At 45.3% G+C, this 24294-nt stretch overlaps 2 non-coding genes across 2 annotated transcripts; both read right to left on the bottom strand.

The window, feature by feature from the left end:
- Positions 1-1732: 1732 nt before the first annotated feature.
- Positions 1733-1814, bottom strand: trnal-cag (transfer RNA leucine (anticodon CAG)). The gene has a single exon. It is a non-coding gene; the product is annotated as a tRNA-Leu (tRNA).
- Positions 1815-8551: 6737 nt separating this feature from the next.
- trnal-cag (transfer RNA leucine (anticodon CAG)) lies at positions 8552-8633 on the bottom strand. Its single transcript has one exon. It is a non-coding gene; the product is annotated as a tRNA-Leu (tRNA).
- Between the last annotated feature and the right edge of the window lie 15661 nt (positions 8634-24294).

Genomic DNA, 24294 nt, shown 5'->3' on the forward strand with positions numbered 1-24294 from the left:
GCAAGGAAGCTCCGTTCTTGTGCATGTGAAAGGCTGCACTTGAAAAAAAAGCAGTTTCCGCCCAGTTTCGAACAGGGGACCTTACGCGTGTTAGGCGAACGTGATAACCACGACACTACAGAAACCAGCGGAGGCTACCGCACTGCAGCTCAGTGGCATCCAGCACTGAAAGTTGAAGCAATTCTACGTTTCACCTTTCTGTTTCCAATAGCTTGTTATTGACCAGCGTAATTAACATCTTGAAAACGTAAAAAAAACCACGTGAAATTGATGACAAAATATAGACAAGGATGTCGTCAATGTTTGGACCGTAGGGCGAGGTGGAATAAGCTGGGACGACTTTCCCCGCAGCATAACGGCTGCGACATGATCTTACGGAAGGGTTGTAAACTGAGTATTTATGTGTTTTACCCAAGTTGGGGTGAGTTGAAAAATCGAGAGCATCGGTTTAAGGTGAGTGGGCTGAAATTGACAAAGGACCTGAGGCACATTTCCCACACAGAAGGTTGTGCGTGTTTGGAATGAGCTACCAGAGGAAGTGGAGGAGGCGATTACACTCAGAAAATTGCAAAGGTAATCGGATGAGTTTCTGGATAGGATGGGTTTAGCGGGATTGGGGCCAAATGCTGGGGAACGGGACTTGTTTAATTTTGGCTATGTGGTGAGCATGGACGAGATACACCGAAGTATCTGTTTCCACGCGGTGTACCCCAGTACCGTCGTGTTGCTTACACCGGCTTTAAAGGATTACTTTTTCGCAGAGCTTGCCGTCGCAGTCTGTGGCACAATCGTTTAGTCTGTTCGACTGCTCACGGGAAAGGTAGTATTGTGAAACACTGCAGAAACGAACGACTTCCTTCCTTTTGCTCCGACTGACCATACTCCGTGAAATTTTCCCAGTTGGGGATTTTTGCTGCTGGAAGTTACCTCGGAAACCCTGTTAACTCGTAATGTACTGAGCGAATCGCAAAACAGAAAGCATTTAACAAAGAAAAAAAAACAAAACTGGCATGCCGAATGCACTTTCAGACAGAGAGATGCATGAATGCTAAATGTGAGACAGTCCGAGGGCATGAGTCATAAAGTAATCTCACAACTAACAACAGGGCAATTCCAAACTACTCTTTCAAACATACTGCAGCCTTAGTGCACCAACACTTCCCAGACAATGCTGGAAAGAGAGAAAGAAAGAACATAATAAGAACGGGCCATAAAAAGTGAATTTCACCAATCACAGTCTCGAATAGATTACCTTTCCCTTCCGATGTCTCCAGGACGGAAATAAAGGAAATGGGAGAAATTCAATAACATATGACATCGAAATTCATTGGATCGATTTTCCCATTGGCCAGAAAACCAAATAACGACGAGTCGAGTCACCACATTACGAGTGAACAGGGTTTCTGAGGTAACTTCCAGCAGCAAAAATCCTCAACTGAGGGTCTGGGAAAATTTCACGGAGTATGGTCAGTCGGAGCAAAAGTAAGTAAGCCGTTCGTTTCTGCAGTGTTTCATCACAACAGCGATGAAATAACAGTCTCCATTCGGTTCCAGTAAACGCACAAATTGCCTGGAACAGCAGAGCTTTTTGCGATTTTCCGAGTGGCACTATCCCACAACACAGTTAATTCCCCGGGAAGCAAACGCATTTTACTTTTGTTTTCAACATCAATACAGTGGGGACCGAAACAGCATTTTGACAAGCTGCAGCATTGCAGTTAAACAGCAGAAATGGCAGTGGCGGGATTCGAACCCGCGCCCCTTTCAAGACTGGAACCTGGATCCAGCGCCTTAGACCGCTCGGCCACACTACCAGACGGCCAAACTGCCAGTTGTCTTGCATTTCCAATTGTGCCCCTGCATAACAACAGATGCAAAGTCACATGAAAAGGGTTCCATGATCCCTCTCCGACTCGCACAGCTGCTGGGATGTGCCCGGCTACAATGTCAATTTCGCAGCAGATAATGATAGCCCATCAATCCAGACAAAAGCTGAGTCTATCTTCTCAGACTCTTTTCAGCTACAAATGTATCTGTGAGTGCGTGACAATATATGTTCGCTTATGATTTGGTCAAATAACCATGAGCTGCTTGACATTACTGCAATTTCGATTCTTGCTTTGCTAAATGATTTCACCCATTGCTCGAAACAGGACGACTTTCACGTTTACACGAAACACGCCGGACTACAGGGAAAATGCACAAAGCTGAGCAGGCCGTGTTCCAAATCATACCGTGCAGCATTTATTCAGTCACTGTGTCTGTTTTGCAGAATAAGGGTCCCAAAGAAAGTTCTCTACCCTAAAACCGGAAGTCGCATTACATTCCGAGAGCGACAGATCACATTGTGAGGATGCTCTGACCTCGGAGCCTGTTCGAGATGACACTTTCCGTGCCTTTTACCTTAAACGGGCAATTTGCTGCAGAGATGTTCACTCCTGGACATGAGCCACATGGATACCAAGTGAGCCGGAAACCTGTGCGGGATTCGACGAGAAGCGACTCAATACATTTTGCTAACTTCCATGGTGCTTCTTAGAAATTGAGTTTCTGTTCACCTCAATCTAAAAGGCAGTTTCTGAACATAGTAACAGAACTCAAAAGGTAATTACCTCACCCCACCGCCACTCCGGAAGAGGTGCTAACTGCCCTTGATTGCTTTTTGTTCTCGATGTGAAGAGCTCTCACGCCTGAGTCACCTTCACGTCTCTGTTTGCTGAGTGAATCACAAAGAAGGAGTTTCACCAGAGCTGCAATTGCCACACTTCTCCACTCGCCCTCCCCGTGAACATTTTCCTGCTCGTCAGAGATTTAAAGAAAATTAAATGGATGCGATGTCATTCTGTAGCCTCTCTGTCGATTCCTCCGTTTCAGTTCCAACATGGCTTAGATCTCGGGGCGGACCTTAATACTAGCGACGCTATGACAGCACAGGTCCGGAGGTTCCTCTTAGAGTGTATGTTTGTTTCATTGCTGCTGCTGATTGAATGAGCCACAAACGTGCGAACTGCTCCAAAACATGATTCAGGACCTCCGGTGCCAACTCTCGGCGTTGAATAACGACAGACAGCTTCCAAATGAAGCCTTTCAGAGACGACTTTGGGGTACGTTTGACAGACAGACAAGTTCAGGAATTCGTGGTGCGCTGTGACACCAGCGCATCAGCTTCTTCCCTGCCTTTGAACCGGGCCGCCTGCGCAAGGAATGCAAATGCGGTACTGCTTTTCGTGGAAGGATCAGAACGCGGCAACAACACTCTCATACAGAATGGCATATGATCAGAACCAGTTTGGAGAAAAACTTTATAATGCTTTGCACAGTAATTAAATGGAGTTGCCTTGCATTTCACTACGAGAGCAGATTCTTTCAAGCAAATTCGAAGGCAGGTTTGCAGATGGGAAAGAAAGCAAGGAAGCTCCGTTCTTGTGCATGTGAAAGGCTGCACTTGAAAAAAAAGCAGTTTCCGCCCAGTTTCGAACAGGGGACCTTACGCGTGTTAGGCGAACGTGATAACCACGACACTACAGAAACCAGCGGAGGCTACCGCACTGCAGCTCAGTGGCATCCAGCACTGAAAGTTGAAGCAATTCTACGTTTCACCTTTCTGTTTCCAATAGCTTGTTATTGACCAGCGTAATTAACATCTTGAAAACGTAAAAAAAACCACGTGAAATTGATGACAAAATATAGACAAGGATGTCGTCAATGTTTGGACCGTAGGGCGAGGTGGAATAAGCTGGGACGACTTTCCCCGCAGCATAACGGCTGCGACATGATCTTACGGAAGGGTTGTAAACTGAGTATTTATGTGTTTTACCCAAGTTGGGGTGAGTTGAAAAATCGAGAGCATCGGTTTAAGGTGAGTGGGCTGAAATTGACAAAGGACCTGAGGCACATTTCCCACACAGAAGGTTGTGCGTGTTTGGAATGAGCTACCAGAGGAAGTGGAGGAGGCGATTACACTCAGAAAATTGCAAAGGTAATCGGATGAGTTTCTGGATAGGATGGGTTTAGCGGGATTGGGGCCAAATGCTGGGGAACGGGACTTGTTTAATTTTGGCTATGTGGTGAGCATGGACGAGATACACCGAAGTATCTGTTTCCACGCGGTGTACCCCAGTACCGTCGTGTTGCTTACACCGGCTTTAAAGGATTACTTTTTCGCAGAGCTTGCCGTCGCAGTCTGTGGCACAATCGTTTAGTCTGTTCGACTGCTCACGGGAAAGGTAGTATTGTGAAACACTGCAGAAACGAACGACTTCCTTCCTTTTGCTCCGACTGACCATACTCCGTGAAATTTTCCCAGTTGGGGATTTTTGCTGCTGGAAGTTACCTCGGAAACCCTGTTAACTCGTAATGTACTGAGCGAATCGCAAAACAGAAAGCATTTAACAAAGAAAAAAAAACAAAACTGGCATGCCGAATGCACTTTCAGACAGAGAGATGCATGAATGCTAAATGTGAGACAGTCCGAGGGCATGAGTCATAAAGTAATCTCACAACTAACAACAGGGCAATTCCAAACTACTCTTTCAAACATACTGCAGCCTTAGTGCACCAACACTTCCCAGACAATGCTGGAAAGAGAGAAAGAAAGAACATAATAAGAACGGGCCATAAAAAGTGAATTTCACCAATCACAGTCTCGATTAGATTACCTTTCCCTTCCGATGTCTCCAGGACGGAAATAAAGGAAATGGGAGAAATTCAATAACATATGACATCGAAATTCATTGGATCGATTTTCCCATTGGCCAGAAAACCAAATAACGACGAGTCGAGTCACCACATTACGAGTGAACAGGGTTTCTGAGGTAACTTCCAGCAGCAAAAATCCTCAACTGAGGGTCTGGGAAAATTTCACGGAGTATGGTCAGTCGGAGCAAAAGTAAGTAAGCCGTTCGTTTCTGCAGTGTTTCATCACAACAGCGATGAAATAACAGTCTCCATTCGGTTCCAGTAAACGCACAAATTGCCTGGAACAGCAGAGCTTTTTGCGATTTTCCGAGTGGCACTATCCCACAACACAGTTAATTCCCCGGGAAGCAAACGCATTTTACTTTTGTTTTCAACATCAATACAGTGGGGACCGAAACAGCATTTTGACAAGCTGCAGAATTGCAGTTAAACAGCAGAAATGGCACTGGCGGGATTCGAACCAGCGCCCCTTTCAAGACTGGAACCTGGATCCAGCGCCTTAGACCGCTCGGCCACACTACCAGACGGCCAAACGGCCAGTTGTCTTGCATTTCCAATTGTGCCCCTGCATAACAACAGATGCAAAGTCACATGAAAAGGGTTCCATGATCCCTCTCCGACTCGCACAGCTGCTGGGATGTGCCCGGCTACAATGTCAATTTCGCAGCAGATAATGATAGCCCATCAATCCAGACAAAAGCTGAGTCTATCTTCTCAGACTCTTTTCAGCTACAAATGTATCTGTGAGTGCGTGACAATATATGTTCGCTTATGATTTGGTCAAATAACCATGAGCTGCTTGACATTACTGCAATTTCGATTCTTGCTTTGCTAAATGATTACACACATTGCACGAAACAGGACGACTTTCACGTTTACACGGAACACGAAACACGCCGGACTACAGGGAAAATGCACAAAGCTGAGCAGGCCGTGTTCCAAATCATACCGTGCAGCATTTATTCAGTCACTGTGTCTGTTTTGCAGAATAAGGGTCCCAAAGAAAGTTCTCTACCCTAAAACCGGAAGTCGCATTACATTCCGAGAGCGACAGATCACATTGTGAGGATGCTCTGACCTCGGAGCCTGTTCGAGATGACACTTTCCGTGCCTTTTACCTTAAACGGGCAATTTGCTGCAGAGATGTTCACTCCTGGACATGAGCCACATGGATACCAAGTGAGCCGGAAACCTGTGCGGGATTCGACGAGAAGCGACTCAATACATTTTGCTAACTTCCATGGTGCTTCTTAGAAATTGAGTTTCTGTTCACCTCAATCTAAAAGGCAGTTTCTGAACATAGTAACAGAACTCAAAAGGTAATTACCTCACCCCACCGCCACTCCGGAAGAGGTGCTAACTGCCCTTGATTGCTTTTTGTTCTCGATGTGAAGAGCTCTCACGCCTGAGTCACCTTCACGTCTCTGTTTGCTGAGTGAATCACAAAGAAGGAGTTTCACCAGAGCTGCAATTGCCACACTTCTCCACTCGCCCTCCCCGTGAACATTTTCCTGCTCGTCAGAGATTTAAAGAAAATTAAATGGATGCGATGTCATTCTGTAGACTCTCTGTCGATTCCTCCGTTTCAGTTCCAACATGGCTTAGATCTCGGGGCGCATCTTAATACTAGCGACGCTATGACAGCACAGGTCCGGAGGTTCCTCTTAGAGTGTATGTTTGTTTCATTGCTGTTGCTGATTGAATGAGCCACAAACGTGCGAACTGCTCCAAAACATGATTCAGGACCTCCGGTGCCAACTCTCGGCGTTGAATAACGACAGACAGCTTCCAAATGAAGCCTTTCAGAGACGACTTTGGGGTACGTTTGACAGACAGACAAGTTCAGGAATTCGTGGTGCGCTGTGACACCAGCGCATCAGCTTCTTCCCTGCCTTTGAACCGGGCCGCCTGCGCAAGGAATGCAAATGCGGTACTGCTTTTCGTGGAAGGATCAGAACGCGGCAACAACACTCTCAAACAGAATGGCATATGATCAGAACCAGTTTGGAGAAAAACTTTATAATGCTTTGCACAGTAATTAAATGGAGTTGCCTTGCATTTCACTACGAGAGCAGATTCTTTCAAGCAAATTCGAAGGCAGGTTTGCAGATGGGAAAGCAAGCAAGGAAGCTCCGTTCTTGTGCATGTGAAAGGCTGCACTTGAAAAAAAAGCAGTTTCCGCCCAGTTTCGAACAGGGGACCTTCCGCGTGTTAGGCGAACGTGATGACCACGACACTACAGAAACCAGCGGAGGCTGCCGCACTGCAGCTCAGTGGCATCCAGCACTGAAAGTTGAAGCAATTCTACGTTTCACCTTTCTGTTTCCAATAGCTTGTTATTGACCAGCGTAATTAACATCTTGAAAACGTAAAAAAAACCACGTGAAATTGATGACAAAATATAGACAAGGATGTCGTCAATGTTTGGACCGTAGGGCGAGGTGGAATAAGCTGGGACGACTTTCCCCGCAGCATAACGGCTGCGACATGATCTTACGGAAGGGTTGTAAACTGAGTATTTATGTGTTTTACCCAAGTTGGGGTGAGTTGAAAAATCGAGAGCATCGGTTTAAGGTGAGTGGGCTGAAATTGACAAAGGACCTGAGGCACATTTCCCACACAGAAGGTTGTGCGTGTTTGGAATGAGCTACCAGAGGAAGTGGAGGAGGCGATTACACTCAGAAAATTGCAAAGGTAATCGGATGAGTTTCTGGATAGGATGGGTTTAGCGGGATTGGGGCCAAATGCTGGGGAACGGGACTTGTTTAATTTTGGCTATGTGGTGAGCATGGACGAGATACACCGAAGTATCTGTTTCCACGCGGTGTACCCCAGTACCGTCGTGTTGCTTACACCGGCTTTAAAGGATTACTTTTTCGCAGAGCTTGCCGTCGCAGTCTGTGGCACAATCGTTTAGTCTGTTCGACTGCTCACGGGAAAGGTAATATTGTGAAACACTGCAGAAACGAACGACTTCCTTCCTTTTGCTCCGACTGACCATACTCCGTGAAATTTTCCCAGTTGGGGATTTTTGCTGCTGGAAGTTACCTCGGAAACCCTGTTAACTCGTAATGTACTGAGCGAATCGCAAAACAGAAAGCATTTAACAAAGAAAAAAATACAAAACTGGCATGCCGAATGCACTTTCAGACAGAGAGATGCATGAATGCTAAATGTGAGACAGTCCGAGGGCATGAGTCATAAAGTAATCTCACAACTAACAACAGGGCAATTCCAAACTACTCTTTCAAACATACTGCAGCCTTAGTGCACCAACACTTCCCAGACAATGCTGGAAAGAGAGAAAGAAAGAACATAATAAGAACGGGCCATAAAAAGTGAATTTCACCAATCACAGTCTCGATTAGATTACCTTTCCCTTCCGATGTCTCCAGGACGGAAATAAAGGAAATGGGAGAAATTCAATAACATATGACATCGAAATTCATTGGATCGATTTTCCCATTGGCCAGAAAACCAAATAACGACGAGTCGAGTCACCACATTACGAGTGAACAGGGTTTCTGAGGTAACTTCCAGCAGCAAAAATCCTCAACTGAGGGTCTGGGAAAATTTCACGGAGTATGGTCAGTCGGAGCAAAAGTAAGTAAGCCGTTCGTTTCTGCAGTGTTTCATCACAACAGCGATGAAATAACAGTCTCCATTCGGTTCCAGTAAACGCACAAATTGCCTGGAACAGCAGAGCTTTTTGCGATTTTCCGAGTGGCACTATCCCACAACACAGTTAATTCCCCGGGAAGCAAACGCATTTTACTTTTGTTTTCAACATCAATACAGTGGGGACCGAAACAGCATTTTGACAAGCTGCAGCATTGCAGTTAAACAGCAGAAATGGCAGTGGCGGGATTCGAACCCGCGCCCCTTTCAAGACTGGAACCTGGATCCAGCGCCTTAGACCGCTCGGCCACACTACCAGACGGCCAAACTGCCAGTTGTCTTGCATTTCCAATTGTGCCCCTGCATAACAACAGATGCAAAGTCACATGAAAAGGGTTCCATGATCCCTCTCCGACTCGCACAGCTGCTGGGATGTGCCCGGCTACAATGTCAATTTCGCAGCAGATAATGATAGCCCATCAATCCAGACAAAAGCTGAGTCTATCTTCTCAGACTCTTTTCAGCTACAAATGTATCTGTGAGTGCGTGACAATATATGTTCGCTTATGATTTGGTCAAATAACCATGAGCTGCTTGACATTACTGCAATTTCGATTCTTGCTTTGCTAAATGATTACACACATTGCACGAAACAGGACGACTTTCACGTTTACACGGAACACGAAACACGCCGGACTACAGGGAAAATGCACAAAGCTGAGCAGGCCGTGTTCCAAATCATACCGTGCAGCATTTATTCAGTCACTGTTTCTGTTTTGCAGAATAAGGGTCCCAAAGAAAGTTCTCTACCCTAAAACCGGAAGTCGCATTACATTCCGAGAGCGACAGATCACATTGTGAGGATGCTCTGACCTCGGAGCCTGTTCGAGATGACACTTTCCGTGCCTTTTACCTTAAACGGGCAATTTGCTGCAGAGATGTTCACTCCTGGACATGAGCCACATGGATACCAAGTGAGTCGGAAACCTGTGCGGGAATCGACGAGAAGCGACTCAATACATTTTGCTAACTTCCATGGTGCTTCTTAGAAATTGAGTTTCTGTTCACCTCAATCTAAAAGGCAGTTTCTGAACATAGTAACAGAACTCAAAAGGTAATTACCTCACCCCACCGCCACTCCGGAAGAGGTGCTAACTGCCCTTGATTGCTTTTTGTTCTCGATGTGAAGAGCTCTCACGCCTGAGTCACCTTCACGTCTCTGTTTGCTGAGTGAATCACAAAGAAGGAGTTTCACCAGAGCTGCAATTGCCACACTTCTCCACTCGCCCTCCCCGTGAACATTTTCCTGCTCGTCAGAGATTTAAAGAAAATTAAATGGATGCGATGTCATTCTGTAGCCTCTCTGTCGATTCCTCCGTTTCAGTTCCAACATGGCTTAGATCTCGGGGCGCACCTTAATACTAGCGACGCTATGACAGCACAGGTCCGGAGGTTCCTCTTAGAGTGTATGTTTGTTTCATTGCTGTTGCTGATTGAATGAGCCACAAACGTGCGAACTGCTCCAAAACATGATTCAGGACCTCCGGTGCCAACTCTCGCGCGTTGAATAACGACAGACAGCTTCCAAATGAGGCCTTTCAGAGACGACTTTGCGGTACGTTTGACAGACAGACAAGTTCAGGAATTCGTGGTGCGCTGTGACACCAGCGCATCAGCTTCTTCCCTGCCTTTGAACCGGGCCGCCTGCGCAAGGAATGCAAATGCGGTACTGCTTTTCGCGGAAGGATCAGAACGCGGTAACTGCACTCTCAAAAAAAAAACACGTGAAATTGATGACAAAATATAGACAAGGCTGTCGACAATGTTTGGACCGTAGGGCGAGGTGGAATAAACTGGGACAACTTTCCCCGAAGCGTAACGGCTGCGACAGGACTTTGGTTCACAACAGAAATGTAATAACAGTCTCCATTCGCTTCTTGTAAATACTCAACCTGCCTGGAACATAAAGCAGCTGAAGAGCTGTTTGCGATTGTCCGTGCGGGAGGCGAACACTACCATGACAGCACAGACACTTTGAGAAAATCTGCACTCTCCAATACCACAGTTAACTCTCTAGGAGTCATAACCAACTTATTAAAACCTCAACTTGCCTACAACCTAAAGCAGCTTGAGCCCACGATTTACCGTGTGGGAGGCAAACACGACCATGACAAGATGGATACTGGCGCCTGTCTCCACAAAGCAAACTCCCGGTTCTGCTTTTTATTTGAACACGCCACAGCCACAGAAACTGCAGTGGGGGGAGTCGACCCTCAGCTTCTTTAGTAACTGAGTTCTGAAGCTGGATCCTCCGGCTCCTTGGTTATCCTTCATAGGGCTGATTCGGTTCGAATAGTGAAATTTCCTGTGTCTGATCCGCAGGAGACCCTGCAGGATTTTCAGACAGCGCCATCCTTTCTGTGACATGTACGTGCTGGATCACATTCTGTTGTGTCATGTGTTCCGGCTTTGCCAATATCACCGTTGTTTAACTCCCACCATCCTGTTGGTCGAACTGTGATTCCAGTCAGAATCACAAATGTGTAACAAAACACCTTAGCTGCGCTGGCTCTCTACAGAGATAAATGTGATTCTCTTTTCGTATCATTCTCTTGCCTTCTCCCTGTAACTCTACACATTTTTACTTTCAACACGAACATTGAATTAGTTTTTCAACAACTCGATTGAAACTGCGTCTTTTTCAATGTCAGACTCTAACCATTCCCTCTGTGAAATCATTTCTCCTCATGTACATTTTTCTTCTTTTCCTAATGTCTTTAAAACTCTGCCGAATCGTTCTCGATCCTTTCAGGCGGAGAGAGCATTCCCCCTTCCTTATTCCCTCTGTCTAACCCACTCATGTATTGGAAAGGTTTAACCAGGCCAGGTTTTGGCCTTCTGCTCTCCAAGGAGACCTGTCCCACCTTTTCAAATGACCTTTATTGTTGACATTCCTCGTACACAGCACCATTCTCATCAACCTGTTCAGCGCTGTTTTCAATCATTTCACGTCCCCACTTCCTAAAGTTTCACCCCCAGAACTGTGTGAATATCTAGATGGTGGATTTACTCAGAGTGGGGTTCTGTGGGTGAACATCCTCTAACACTTGTTTCAGTTTCACCACATGTGGTATTGTACCATGCCCACTACAATGACACTTCTGACCCCAGAACTCAAAGGTATTTCAAAGGGTGCAACTTAATGATTTACATCCTTTTATCAAACAGTTGATCAGTCGACCGGGAAAAAGGGAAACCAAACAACCAAGGCTCGATGGCGATTTGAAGTCGGACATTCTCCCATGCCAGTATTAACACAAGCTGCTAAGCGAAGATCGTGCCCTAGACACTCTTACATTGCCAACATCAAACCAGCTGAGATTCGGTCAGGTCCAACTACATCCCAATTTGTTCTCAGACTTCTAAGCATCAAAGTGCTTTACGAATATCGCCTTCTCATTTCATCTCCTTGTTCACGGGACAGTGCTGTTTATCCCTTCCGTTTGCACTAAGTTGTCTCCATCGGCAGAGTATTCAGCTATTTCCCTCCACCGACAAGCAGTGTGAGGAGAGGCAAGTGTGGTTACACTCGAAAGCTCGATTTCATCGGCACGGCCAGTTCCATCAAGTGCTGGGAATCAACAAGTTTGATTGGGAGCTTCCTGCAAATATCATTTATCTGAGAAGCGATAAAGATGTTGAGCTGGCGGGTAAGACACAAATGGACTCCAGACTCTCTACCCTCAAGTAAATTCATGTGAGCGCATTTTTGTGCAGCCTGTTTGCTGTTCAAAATCCATCTTCACACAGCAATCCTGCAGAAAGGTTTTTGTAACAGTAACATCGGCTTCTTTGCTGCAATCGGGCAGCAGTGAACATCTGAGCCCCAACTTTCCCAGATAAAGACAATCCGAGTGAAAGTCTCACTCACTGAGAGCTATCCCCACGTCCCTGAGCTGCGGGGCTGCAGACAGTTTAACGCAGAAGATCGAGTTAACAATGAGACTTTGATTCACCATCAGCCATTCTGTCCCAGAGACAGGAAGAGGGACAGCATCAATGTGTGGCGTCACTCACGCGCCGGCAGAAGCTGTTCAGCCCATCGAGTCCATAGTGACTATCTGCCACTTGTGTATCCCTGTGGTTATTCATAGTTGGTGATGTATGTCGTAATAATGTGGAGCTGTGCCTGGATCGCAATTCTGTCTCCAAAAAATTGATCGAATTGTAATTCACAACTTTTCATTTCACAGGGAGAACACTGCTGTGTGAAACGGCGTGGGGAATAACTGCAGGGTGTCATGCGCATAGAGCACTCTACAACTGATGTGTCTCACCTTCACCAGTTTCTTCCCAGTTCTGGCAAAAGATTTTCTGAATCAAATCAGAGCACAACGACAGAGAACAGGAAAAGAGCTTCCAGAACTTCACAAATGTGTTTCCTCATTTGTGCAAATTTCCCTTGTGTATCGGTATGAAATATTCATTTCAGATACATTGAATGAAAGGAAGCGGAAAGTGAAACAACACGCAATGCATAGAATGGAGATCTATTATAGAGAAACACTGGCGGGTACAGTACACACACTGAAACAAGGAATTGTCAACGAGTAGAGGAAGTTTTCAATCCATTAATTTCATGTTTATGAGCCCAATACGCTCCCGCTGGGCCACTCTGTTAGCGCTGACCATAGCAGTTTCACACAGTCTTCAGCTTTTTGTCTGGCGTGTGGCAGGTACCTCAGAGGATGATTTCAAAAGGTCTTCACTATTATTGTGCGACACTCTGTGGTGCAGATGTGTCCCGGCTGTGTCAATACAACCTGCGACTAACTTGCCACATTCTGTTGATTTAACTGTGATTTCACTCAGAATCACAAAATATGTCACAGTGCAAAGTGAGGCCATGCAGCCACCTTCGCTGTGCTGGCACCAAACAATAAGGAAGTGTCTGTGTAGTTTGATTGATTGACTTTATTTGATTGTACCTGAGTACAGTGAAAACTTTTGTTTACGATTGGTAAATGCAGATCATAGTAATCAAGGGCATGCAGATCACAGCATGAGAAAAACAACATTTTGGACAGATAAAGGCTTTCAGGTTACTCCGCACAGGACGTGCACTCGGCAAAATCCACATTAACAGGATCAGCATCATTTGAAGTTAGGGAATCCATTTCTCCTCTAGTAACGGTCTACAAGAAGGTACTGTTGTGTGTCTTTAAGCTTCGGTACCTTAATGTGACCGCGATCCATCACAATTATACCTGAGTCCAAAATGGAGCTGGATGCAAAACCCCAGGGCTCGCACTTACATCCCCCACCCGAGGCGATATCACACCCAAAACCAACAAGCCAGAACCGCAGCAGAAGCATGATCCATAAATCAGGTGAGTTTCCTTGTTTTTTTTTAAAAAAGGTTCTTCTGTTGTTTCTGAGTGAAGGCAGCACTGAGTTTTAATAACAGTTCCTTGCCGCTCTGACTCCCGGTTCCCAGGAGGCTCTTCTGGCCAGTTCCCCCACGAGCGGGCTCCCACAATGGGAGCTGAATCAACTCGTCTTCTATTAGCAATCAGTGTCGTGGGAGAGCAATGTGTGTCCGCTCTTCAGTTTCCTATCAACCAGATTAAGGCTTATGGAGCACAAGAGGGGGTTAGAGGGAGTGGGAGTTATGGAACTTCTGGAAAGCTGAACAAAACGGAGATCGTGCATGCACAGGAACTCATTCTCTTGGGAACCTTGTGCAAATAACGCCATCTGAGACAGATAGAAAAGTGCAGAACTGCTGGGAAAGAGAGAATCTCTCGCAGTCATCGGGAACATGTCTGTGTCCTTCTCGAAGTCACAGCGAGGGCTCTGCTATCTGACTCAGCATGGGGTGTAACTGCAGCGAGTCCTGTCGCTCAGTTACACTGGAACTGATGTGTATAAGCTTTATCACATTACCCCCAGTGCAGAGAACAGATTTCACAGCTCACATCATCCCAGAGTGACAGGGAACAGAATAAAGCGATTCAGACCATCATCTGAACACCTCCTGGGGAGAAAACAGATGTGGGAGAGCAAACAGTCTCGACCAGTGCATGTTCCCACCATTTACAATCTTGGTCTGTGTGACAACAAAAGCAGGAACCAGGAAATGTTTATCTTGTTTCTTAAAACAGGCGTGAAAATTTGCAGAGCATAAATACGTCTACCTGCTGTTAGTGAAAGGATGAACAGCAGACTACAGTGCACAGAATATGGTCAGCCCTCTGGGTTATGGGCTCAGCACGCTCCAACTGGGACCCTCTGCTCACAGGATTTGAACACAAACAAAGAAATGACTCAGTGACAAAATCTGTTGAAACGGGTTTTGTGAGGAATTGAAAGCGATGGAAAGAGAAGCCCCCTTGAGAGCGGGATGTAACATTATCTGTGTTTTCCAGACTCGAGGAGAGAGCGCAGTGCTGTTTCCTGGGTCAATATCAGGATAGATAGATTGAATCAGCGTCGAATGTTATTGTCGGGTGTCCTGTCGCTTAGACACACTGCACCTCTTGTAAAGCACGGACGTTTTGTGTAGAGGGGACAACTTCAAAATCGTTAATGAGGCAAAATGCACAAATGAGCGAAACAACAAAGCAACCACATAAACTGGTGTTACTTGACGAGGTAAACCTCTCTCTAATGTCAATCAGCAAAACAGAAAGGATTCACGCCGTGCTGTATTCTGTTAAAATTCAAGAGGCAGACAACGATCCCAAAAATCACCATTTAAAGTTAAAAATAACAACGTTATTGATTTTTTGAACATTTGACAGAGAATAATCAACTTATAACTACTTTTAACTCATTTTCTCTCAACCGGTCTTTAACCTTCTGCTCTGCAATACCTTCCCCAACCCCGAGCCCATTAACATTTTATTAAAAAATCAATTTTAAAAACCAGCTAGTTGTCGAATCTTCTCTTTGTATCTTCCTCTGTAGATTTTTTATCCAGGTCGATGTTAATGTTGTTTTTTTCTATGCAATCTATTTCTCCAGATAGGCACCTCTTGGAGATTTTAATAACATTCTCCATCTCTTGGTATTTTAGCTGCTCTCTTTGGTGTTCTTTGCCGCTCTGGAAAACTGTTCAAAATGTCCGATATTTGTCCCACAAAACGCCGGATCGTTTCATTGGTTTTAACATTGTAAAAATATCAAATTCAAACTTGATTGGGGCATAATTTAAACTGATTGGCCGAATTCGATTTTTTTGTATCCATGTATCGGAATTGATTATTCAGAAAGAAAAAAATCATTTTAGAAGATGATCCCAGAATAGTTGAAAAACCACGTGCAGGCACACAAGGAGCGAATTTAAAAGGGACAGGGATTCTGGGCTGCCTGGATGGGGAGGCAAAGGTGACACACTCACGAATTGTTTAGCGTTCATCAGAAAGGAATTGCATAACACCTGCAACTGAACATGTTAAGTGTAAGAAGAGCTTGTGATGTTGAAAGGTGTAGCAGCTGGTTCGACGTGAACTAATACAAATTGTTAATGTACTGAGCTGTTTGTTTTAGCTTTGCATTAAATGGGAGCCGGTTAGCTCAGTCCGTTGCTAACTGGTTTATGGGATAGAGTGAGACTAACAACATGGGATTAATTGTCGCACTATCTGAGGTTGCCATAAGGATCATCAACTCCTCTGCTCACGTGATCTGTAATACAATGTGATTCTAGTGAGTAGGAATGGACCTGTCAATGTCAAACATCATTATCATTGCCATCTGTTGCCTTGAACATTTGTTCACAATGACCAGGAACGGGACTGAGTCCATTTAATTCTCACTGATCTCTGTCCGAAAAATCCAGCGACAAGAATCATCCTTATTCCTGTTGGAACCCTCTGTTCCACACAGCAGCAAAACTATTTGTCATGACTTTACCAGATACGCTGACAACATTCAATCTACCCAAAGAGATAAATCTAATTCCTTTCGAATGGTTGAATGAGCTGTGTGAGTTTGCAGCAAACAGGATGATATGAAACAAGTTGAACAGCCTTTTCAAGAATGTAATCCAGTGCAGTGTCAGAGATTTGAAAAAGGTCATCAAGCTAAAATATCACCTCTGTTTCTCGATCCACAGATGGATAATCACCTGGTGAATATGTGCAGGTTTACGGTTAATAATTGACACCCTTCCCAAAGACAGAAAAATCCCACAAATCAGAAACTGGCGTTTTCGAATAGATTCTGCTTTATTTGACATTACTCTTCAACTAAACTTCAGTCTGATGTTCCAATAATTCCTGATCAACGTCAGGAAAAGCAGCTTTAGATAAGGATTGAAATTACAACTGCGGCATTTTAACACACTGTTCAGTACCAAGCGCTGATCAGTTGCTCCACTGGAGCCCACCGGCAGCAAGCCCACAAAGTGCCCTACTCGTACCTCTGGGACCTTCGACCCGCCTGTTCTACTTTTGCAGCAGTTCTGGAATTAATGCTAAGGCAGAAGAGGAGGAACTGATATGGACCTGTGACTTTTCGAGCATCACGTTCAGGAACCGGGACACAGAAAAATGGGATTTAAAACTGGGTTTCTGTGGCTCGCTGCGTTGTTTACAATGTGACATTATCGATGTCGCAGGGCTTCTCATTGGGTCGGCTTCAATTTAGCACAGAATTCGATTCATCGACACTTCCCGAACTTCCTTCTGCAAGTTCCTACCGACAACATGAAACATACTGCACTCATCACCAAACTTCACTATGGCTACATCCAAGGACATGTTGCACAGTTTTCGTGAATATTCAAGATATAAGAATGTTATAGAAGAGTAAATTAAATTTCAGTTTACATTTTAAAGTGATAAGAATCCAGGGTAAGGTACTGAATGTCCCAAATTCATGTTTATTACTGAGGCCAGAACTCTAGCCAGGCAAAGGGGAAATCTGTCCCAGTATCCCCAATATCTACACGGCCGTTTGCTCCATGTGTCCAGTTGGAAACCTGTGTGAAGGAGCATGCAGCCTGGGAGAATCCTCCACTGTCTGATCTAAAGCTGCAACAGGAGCTGTGTATTCCAGCTGTGAGCAGTGGGATAAAGGGGAGGTCCTTGGTATTCCGTGGTGTAGATTCACAGAGTCCTCATCATGTTATTGTTTAAAACCCTCTGTCAGAAAGAGCACAGACAGAGAGGAATAGGAGGGGGCCATTACACCCGCCAGAGCTTCACCGCCATTTGATATCCTTATGGCTGACCGAACAAGTCAATGTCTTTTCCCAGCCCATCCACAACAACCTGTCGCCCAAAGGGAAAAAGACACTGAATAAAACGAAAACCTCTGTGTAACTGTGGAAGGGAAATGTGTTTAGAGACAGTGGGCTTCTGCAGTGGGGGTTTTATGAAAGAACAGCCGATTCTGGGCTGATCATATTTCAAATGATACGATTCCTTCAAAACTCACCACCCAGAAAGTGAGGAAACTTCTCTGGTCAGGAGCAGGGACGAGAATTCCAGACGATGGGAACTGATGATGAGTCAGTGGAACAATCATTGATTCAGCTGAAATCCGAACTAAACTCCGATTCTGGTGGGACTCAAGCCCACAAACTTTGAATCGCAATCTTAACAATGCAGTAGATGTCCAACACGTCTCTCATTGTGCCACAGAGCTGCGCTAGCCTCCATTTTACTGCACCCAAAGTAATGGTGTTCAAGTTTTTCATCAAACATCTGTTTATCCTCGCCTCACTTTCCAGTAACTAGTCCTTATCCGTGCATGCTCTAGCTCCTAAAGTGTACGGCCGAATACTCCTGAAGACACCACACTTTCAAAGAGTGAGGTCTACACAAGTAATACTCTCAGGATGTAAACATTCTTCCTAAATCTTCTCTGAACATCCTCTCTCTTGCATTTCATCTATAGCCCTGGTTATTAACACTTCCCATAAGAAGTTTCTTCCTGTCACACATATCTATCCCCTTTCTGTGCACGTTAGTAAATTCCTCTCTCAGCTTTCTCCGCTCTCAGATAAAGAGCCCCAGTCGAGCTTTGCAGTGGTGAGAGTGGAGTGCTTTAAAAGCACAGCAGGTCAGGCAGCATCCGAGGAGCAGGAGAATCGATGTTTCGGTCATAAGCCCTTCATCAGGAATGAAGATTTTGAGTCGAGATTGAGGGAGATGAATGGGGTTATTGGTCAGGTGATGGGAAAGTGGATGAAGGTGAGGGAGAATGTGATAATTCAGAGGAGGGATTGATGGACGTGTCCAGAGAGCAGTGGCTAATTGGGACTGGGATAATGATGGGGAGGCGAAATGAGGAAGCTGTTGAAGTACAGATTTATCCCGTCTGGTTGCAGGGTCCTAAGGTGGAATATGAGACGTTCTTCGTCCAGGCATCGGCTGGTAATGAAATAGCGGTGGCTTGTGCCCGAAACATGGATTCTTCTGCTCCTCAGATCATGTCTTATGTGTTGTGATTTTGCAGCACTACACTGTCGACTCTGAGCTCCAGCACCTTCAGCCCTCACTTTCCCTTATCTTTGCAGGAGGAATGGTCGAGCTCAGGCACCACCTTGGTAAATCTCCTCTGACCACCCTCCAGTGCAAACACACGTTTCCTGAAGGCTGTCAATCAGAACAGAACAAAATTATCAAAAGAAAAGCAGAAATATCAACAAAATCAGCAGGTTTAGTGCATCGGGGAGAGATTTCCGAGCCAAACCATCCACCTTTGGAACGAATGATATGTGTAGGTGGGGCAGGAACGTGAAAGAAGGTGTACAGTATCTAAAATAATTGAACTCGATACTGGGTATTGAAGATTGCACAGTCTCTCAGCAGGAAATGACGTGACACTCTTTCAACTCGCGCTGTGCAATGCGGGAGGTCTGCAGGAGACCAAACTGAAATGGAGACATGGGAACACAGTGGGGTGATGCAGTGACAGGAACCTGGAAGCTCATGGTCTTTTTTTGCTTGCAGTTAGAACGTAGGTGCACACATGTTTGTCACCCGCTCTGTTTTTCTCTCCCCAGTCTGGACGAGATCACATTGTGAGCTGGAAAATCTGTTTGCTAAATTGAGTGATGGGCAGATAAATCAATGAGCCTTACACAGTGAGGAGAGACATCATAAACGATCAGCATTACACCTTCTTGGATTTCGAGATATGTGCCATTTGGGGAAGTGCTGGAGGTCAAGAAGGATTGGACGATGGCGTACAGAGAAAAAGTTTCCTGCATAGTGCCGGTATTCAGTGGTATGGGCTAGTGGGAAAGGGCAGAATGTATATCTTCCTGAGCTACCTGCTCTAAAAACAGCTCACTACAGAGCAAAAGTATTTAATGATTTTCATTCCAACACTGACACTAGGTACAGCTTGCAGAAGTCACGTGTTTGCACTATCGCTGTCACTCTGTCTCCGCGGGAGCAGAAGTACTCCCCCACGTTGATTAAAACAGAACAGTTCTTCCTGTGAAATGTCCCTTCGAGAATGGAAGGACAGCTATTAATACCAATCACTGAACTGTCCAAACTCCATTTCAAATAACTTGACCCATAGCCTTGTATGTCTTGGCATCCCAAATTCCAATTGGAATATTTTGGAAGGTTATGGGGATTTCTGCCTCTCCGAGTCTTGCAGACACTGGATTCCAGATTTCAACCACCCACTGTTTGAAAACGGTTTTCTCCGTCACTCTAATCTTGCCGCCCCCTGACCTTGAATCGACGGCCAACCGTGATCGAAGCCTCCATCAAAGTGTACCATGTATTTCAGTCCACTCTATCCATATCCCTCAGTTTTTTTTACATCTTAATCATGCCCCCCCACAATCTCCTCTGCTCAAAGAAAAACAACTCTACTTTGTCCAATCTCACTTCTTCAGCCCAGAAAATAACTTACCAAATCTCCCCTGCATCGTTTCCAGTGCTATCACATCCCTGCTATAATATAAATGGCACAGCTACACACATTGGTCTCGCTTGAGCCGAATGAACAAGTGAAATAAATGATGCGCAATTCGACAAGAAACTGGTGGTTTTTTTTCAATAAAGTTTCTTTTACTCAATGCTGCCCTGTGCCCTTTTCCTGAGCCTGATGTTTCAATAATCACTGGTTCATTTCAGTGAAAGCAGCTACATGAGGATTGATCTCACACCCGGGGTATCCGAATGGATCAACTGGTTTGAAGGTCCCGATGGTGAGACTTGGGCGTGGTCACCCAGCAACAGTGAGCGCAACAACACCAACTGAACCGGGTCAATGTGAAAATGATTGTAAGGGAAATGGGAGGTGGAACGTAAAAGACCTAAGTGATTGCAGGAGGGAGGAAAGACTCTGAGAAGGGGTGAGTCTAAATCCTGATATATGACTCACAGAGATGTGGGTGTGTGAGAGGGGTTTGTTGGCAAAGTAATCATAATGTCTGAGAATGTTTTCAAGTAAAATAAACTAATTTCTTTCTGTGCTTCCTCTGCATGAGTCACAAGGAATAAAATGCAGTGACTCGGATTCATACGAGTTTACTGCGGCCACAATGCAAAATATTTTATCATTGAAACCATCACTGAGTCATGCAGAGACACGCGTTTAAAAACAACAATAATTACAGTGACAGAATATATGTTAGGAAGAGAAGCAGATGCACAACAATAATATTAGGCGAGGGACAGGAGGTATGTGGGAAGGTATTCATTATTGGCTGAATTTTAAATTCGATATCCTCAGATGCTGTGGTGGTTCCATCGGACTGCATGTTGAAGACTGAGTTTGATGGATTTCGAGAAACAGAAAGTTTCAGAGGATAGTGCGAGATATTGGTGCAATGTATGTTTCAATAGCAATGAGTTTTAAAATTTTGCTTCACTAACTTACCCACACAAGGAGGTACCCATTGCTGCAGTCAGTAACATAACCCCTGTTCATATAACCAGAATCAGGCAAACGTTTTGGCACGTCTGTTAATATCAACCCGGAAGTGGGGGAGGAAATGAGCACGTGAAGCTATTCTGTGGCACCAGTGACATGATTGGTAAAGGTGCGGTCATTGAGTCATAGAGATGCACAGCATGGAAACAGGCTCTTTGGTCCGACCCCTCAATGCCGACCAAATATCCCAACCCAATCTAGTCCCACCTGCCAGCACCCAGCCGATATCCCTCCAAACCCTTCCTATTCCTATACTTATCCAAATACCTTTGAAATGTTGCAATTGTACCAGCCTCCACCACTTCCTCTGGCAGCTTATTCCATAGACGCACAACCTTCTGTATAAAAAAGTTACTACTTAGGTCTGTGTTATATCTTTCCCTTCTCAACCTAAATCTATGCCCTCTAGTTCTGGACTCCCCGACACCAGTGAAACGACATTGTCTATTTATTCAAGCGTGTGAAATGCTGAGGATGGGATTGCTTCTGGTCAAAGGCGAGGTGGAAGGGCATCTTGGTCTCAATTTATTATATTATTAAGGTTCAGCAGCAGCATTAACCAGCACTGAGGATTGGCTCAGAGGAAGCTTACTGGAGCCTTAAGTGAGAGGCGGATGTATTGAAAGCATTCTCAGAGATTTTCTCAACAAAGTGGTATTTTGTTACTTTGACAGTAAGAACTGATTTTGCTCACATCGTCTCCACATCATTCTCTTGCTCCAGTAATCACTCCAATCCATTGTACATTGCTTCCATTCTAACACAGGAACGCGTAGTATTCTCTCTCAGTCTGGGATGATCTAAATTGACAATATCATTCTTTGAATGGAGAAATGCAGCAGGGAGTTGTTTGTGCGGTGGCGATATATTGGGCTAGTAAACTTTGAAGACTGGAACGTGGCAGCTGCAGTTATTTAAATTCGATGAAAATAATCTGGAAAATAAACCCAACCTCAGAAACAGAGACAATAACATTACATTGCTGAATACTCATTCATTCATGTCCCTTCGAAAGGGAAATCTGCCGACCATAACGAGTCCTGTCAACATGTGACTCAAGACCCACAACAATGTTGTTCACCCATAAATTCTCCCTGACTAAGTTCAAGGCGAATTAAGAATGAAGAACTAATGGTCTTCAGACCAATGATAACAACCTTTCGTGGGAAAATAAGGAAGCACAAAAATATATGGACAACGGGGAAATGGGAATCATGCCTGTGTGGACTCGGATTCAACGTTTATCAAACGAAGTAGACAAAAGGATACCCGCAACGCCAAGAAGTCAGGGCCATGGGGTGACTGCATGAAGGGATTCAATTACCCGCTGAGGTGTAAACTCACTTGCTCAGTCAGAATGCGCACAGGTCACTCATCACACCCATATGTGAGAAGTGATCACTCGGGAGAACAACTGACAGAGTGAACAGCAAGTTTACAAATAACAGCAGGAGGCCGATTCTGCTGTTATCGCAGCTGTTAACCCCAACCAGCAATGAACTATGTTTGTATGCGTGTTTGCAGTGGAGTTCCACTGTTTTTTTGATGTAGACCAATGATTTAGACTTAGTTATAGGAGCCATGATTCAGAGGTTTGCTGATGATTTAACAATTGGTCGTGTAGTTGACTATGACGAGGAATGACAGAGACTGCAGGGATGTATCAATAAGATGGAAAGGAAAAATGACGAATTGCATTGAATTCAGACCAATGAGTGTGAACGAAATTGGGGAGAAGAAACAATAGCAATGAGTATTCTGTGTGGTGTCGACAGACAAAGAGATCTTGGAGTGGACATTCATGATCGCTGAAGGTCAATGGGCAGGGGAATTAGTTGGACGGACGTGCGTATTGTAGCTGCTGGAGATCAGAGTCAAGATGAGAGTGGTGCTGAAGAAGCACAGCAGGTCAGGCAGCATCCGAGTCGCAGAAAAAAAAGGCGTTTTGGGCAAAAGGTCTTCATCAGGAATAAGGCTGGGAGCCTCGAGGTTGGGGAGATAAATGGGTGGGGTGGGGTTTGGGAGAATTTAGCTGAGACAGCAATAGGTGGATGGAGGTGGAGATAAGAGTGTTAGTTCGGAGAAGAGGTTTGAGTGGATCGGTGCGAAGGAAGATAGACAGGTGGGACAGGTCAGTAGGACGGTGCCAAGCTGGAAGGTTGGAACCAGGGTAAGGTGGGAGGCGGGGAGAAATGAGGGAACTGGTGAAATCCACATTGATGCCATGGGGTTAACTATCATGAGGCAGAAGTTGAGACGTTCTTCCTCTAGGCGTCGGGTGGTGTGGGAATGGCGGTGGAGGAGGCCGAGGACCTGCATGTCCTCGGGAGGGTGGCGGAAGGGGGAGTACAAGTGTTCAGTCACTGGGCGTTGGGGTTGATTGTTGCCGGTGTCCTGGAGATGTTCTCTGAAGCGCTCTGCGAGAAGGTGTCTGGTGGCCCCACTGTAGAGGAAACTGCATCGGGTGCAACGGATGCAATAAATGGCATGTGTGGAAGTGCAGGTGAATCTTTCATGGATGTGGAAGGCTTCCTTGGGCAGAGGGCAGAGCTGGGGGTGTGTGGGCGCAGGTTTTACAATTCTTGTGGTGGCAGAGGAAGTTGCTGGGAGGGGAGCGTATGTCATTGGAGGGCGTGGACTTGACTAGGTATTCATGGAGGGAATGGTCTTTGCGGAAAGTGGATAGGGGTAGGGAGTGAAACATATCCCTGGAGGTCAGTGTTACTGATGTTTTTTTTTAGAAACCCACTGACTCTCACAGCTATCTGGACTTCAACTCCTCCCACCGCACCTCCTGCACCAATGTTATCCTGTATTCCAAACTCCTCCGCCTCTGCCACATCTGCGCCAAGAGGACCTGTTCCACAACCGAACACAACAAATGACCTTCTTTAAATACCGGAACTTTCCCTCCCATATGGTTGATGATGCCATCTAATGCATCTCATCCATGTTCTGCACGTCCAACCATGAACCCCATATCTCCAAACACAACAAGTACAGATCAAGGACACGAGGAAGGTCCTCAAGTTCCATTCCACCAATCTCTGCAAACATCACATCATC

Source organism: Chiloscyllium punctatum, chromosome 31 (genome assembly GCF_047496795.1).
Source record: "Chiloscyllium punctatum isolate Juve2018m chromosome 31, sChiPun1.3, whole genome shotgun sequence".
NCBI classification, from domain to species: Eukaryota; Metazoa; Chordata; class Chondrichthyes; order Orectolobiformes; family Hemiscylliidae; genus Chiloscyllium; species Chiloscyllium punctatum.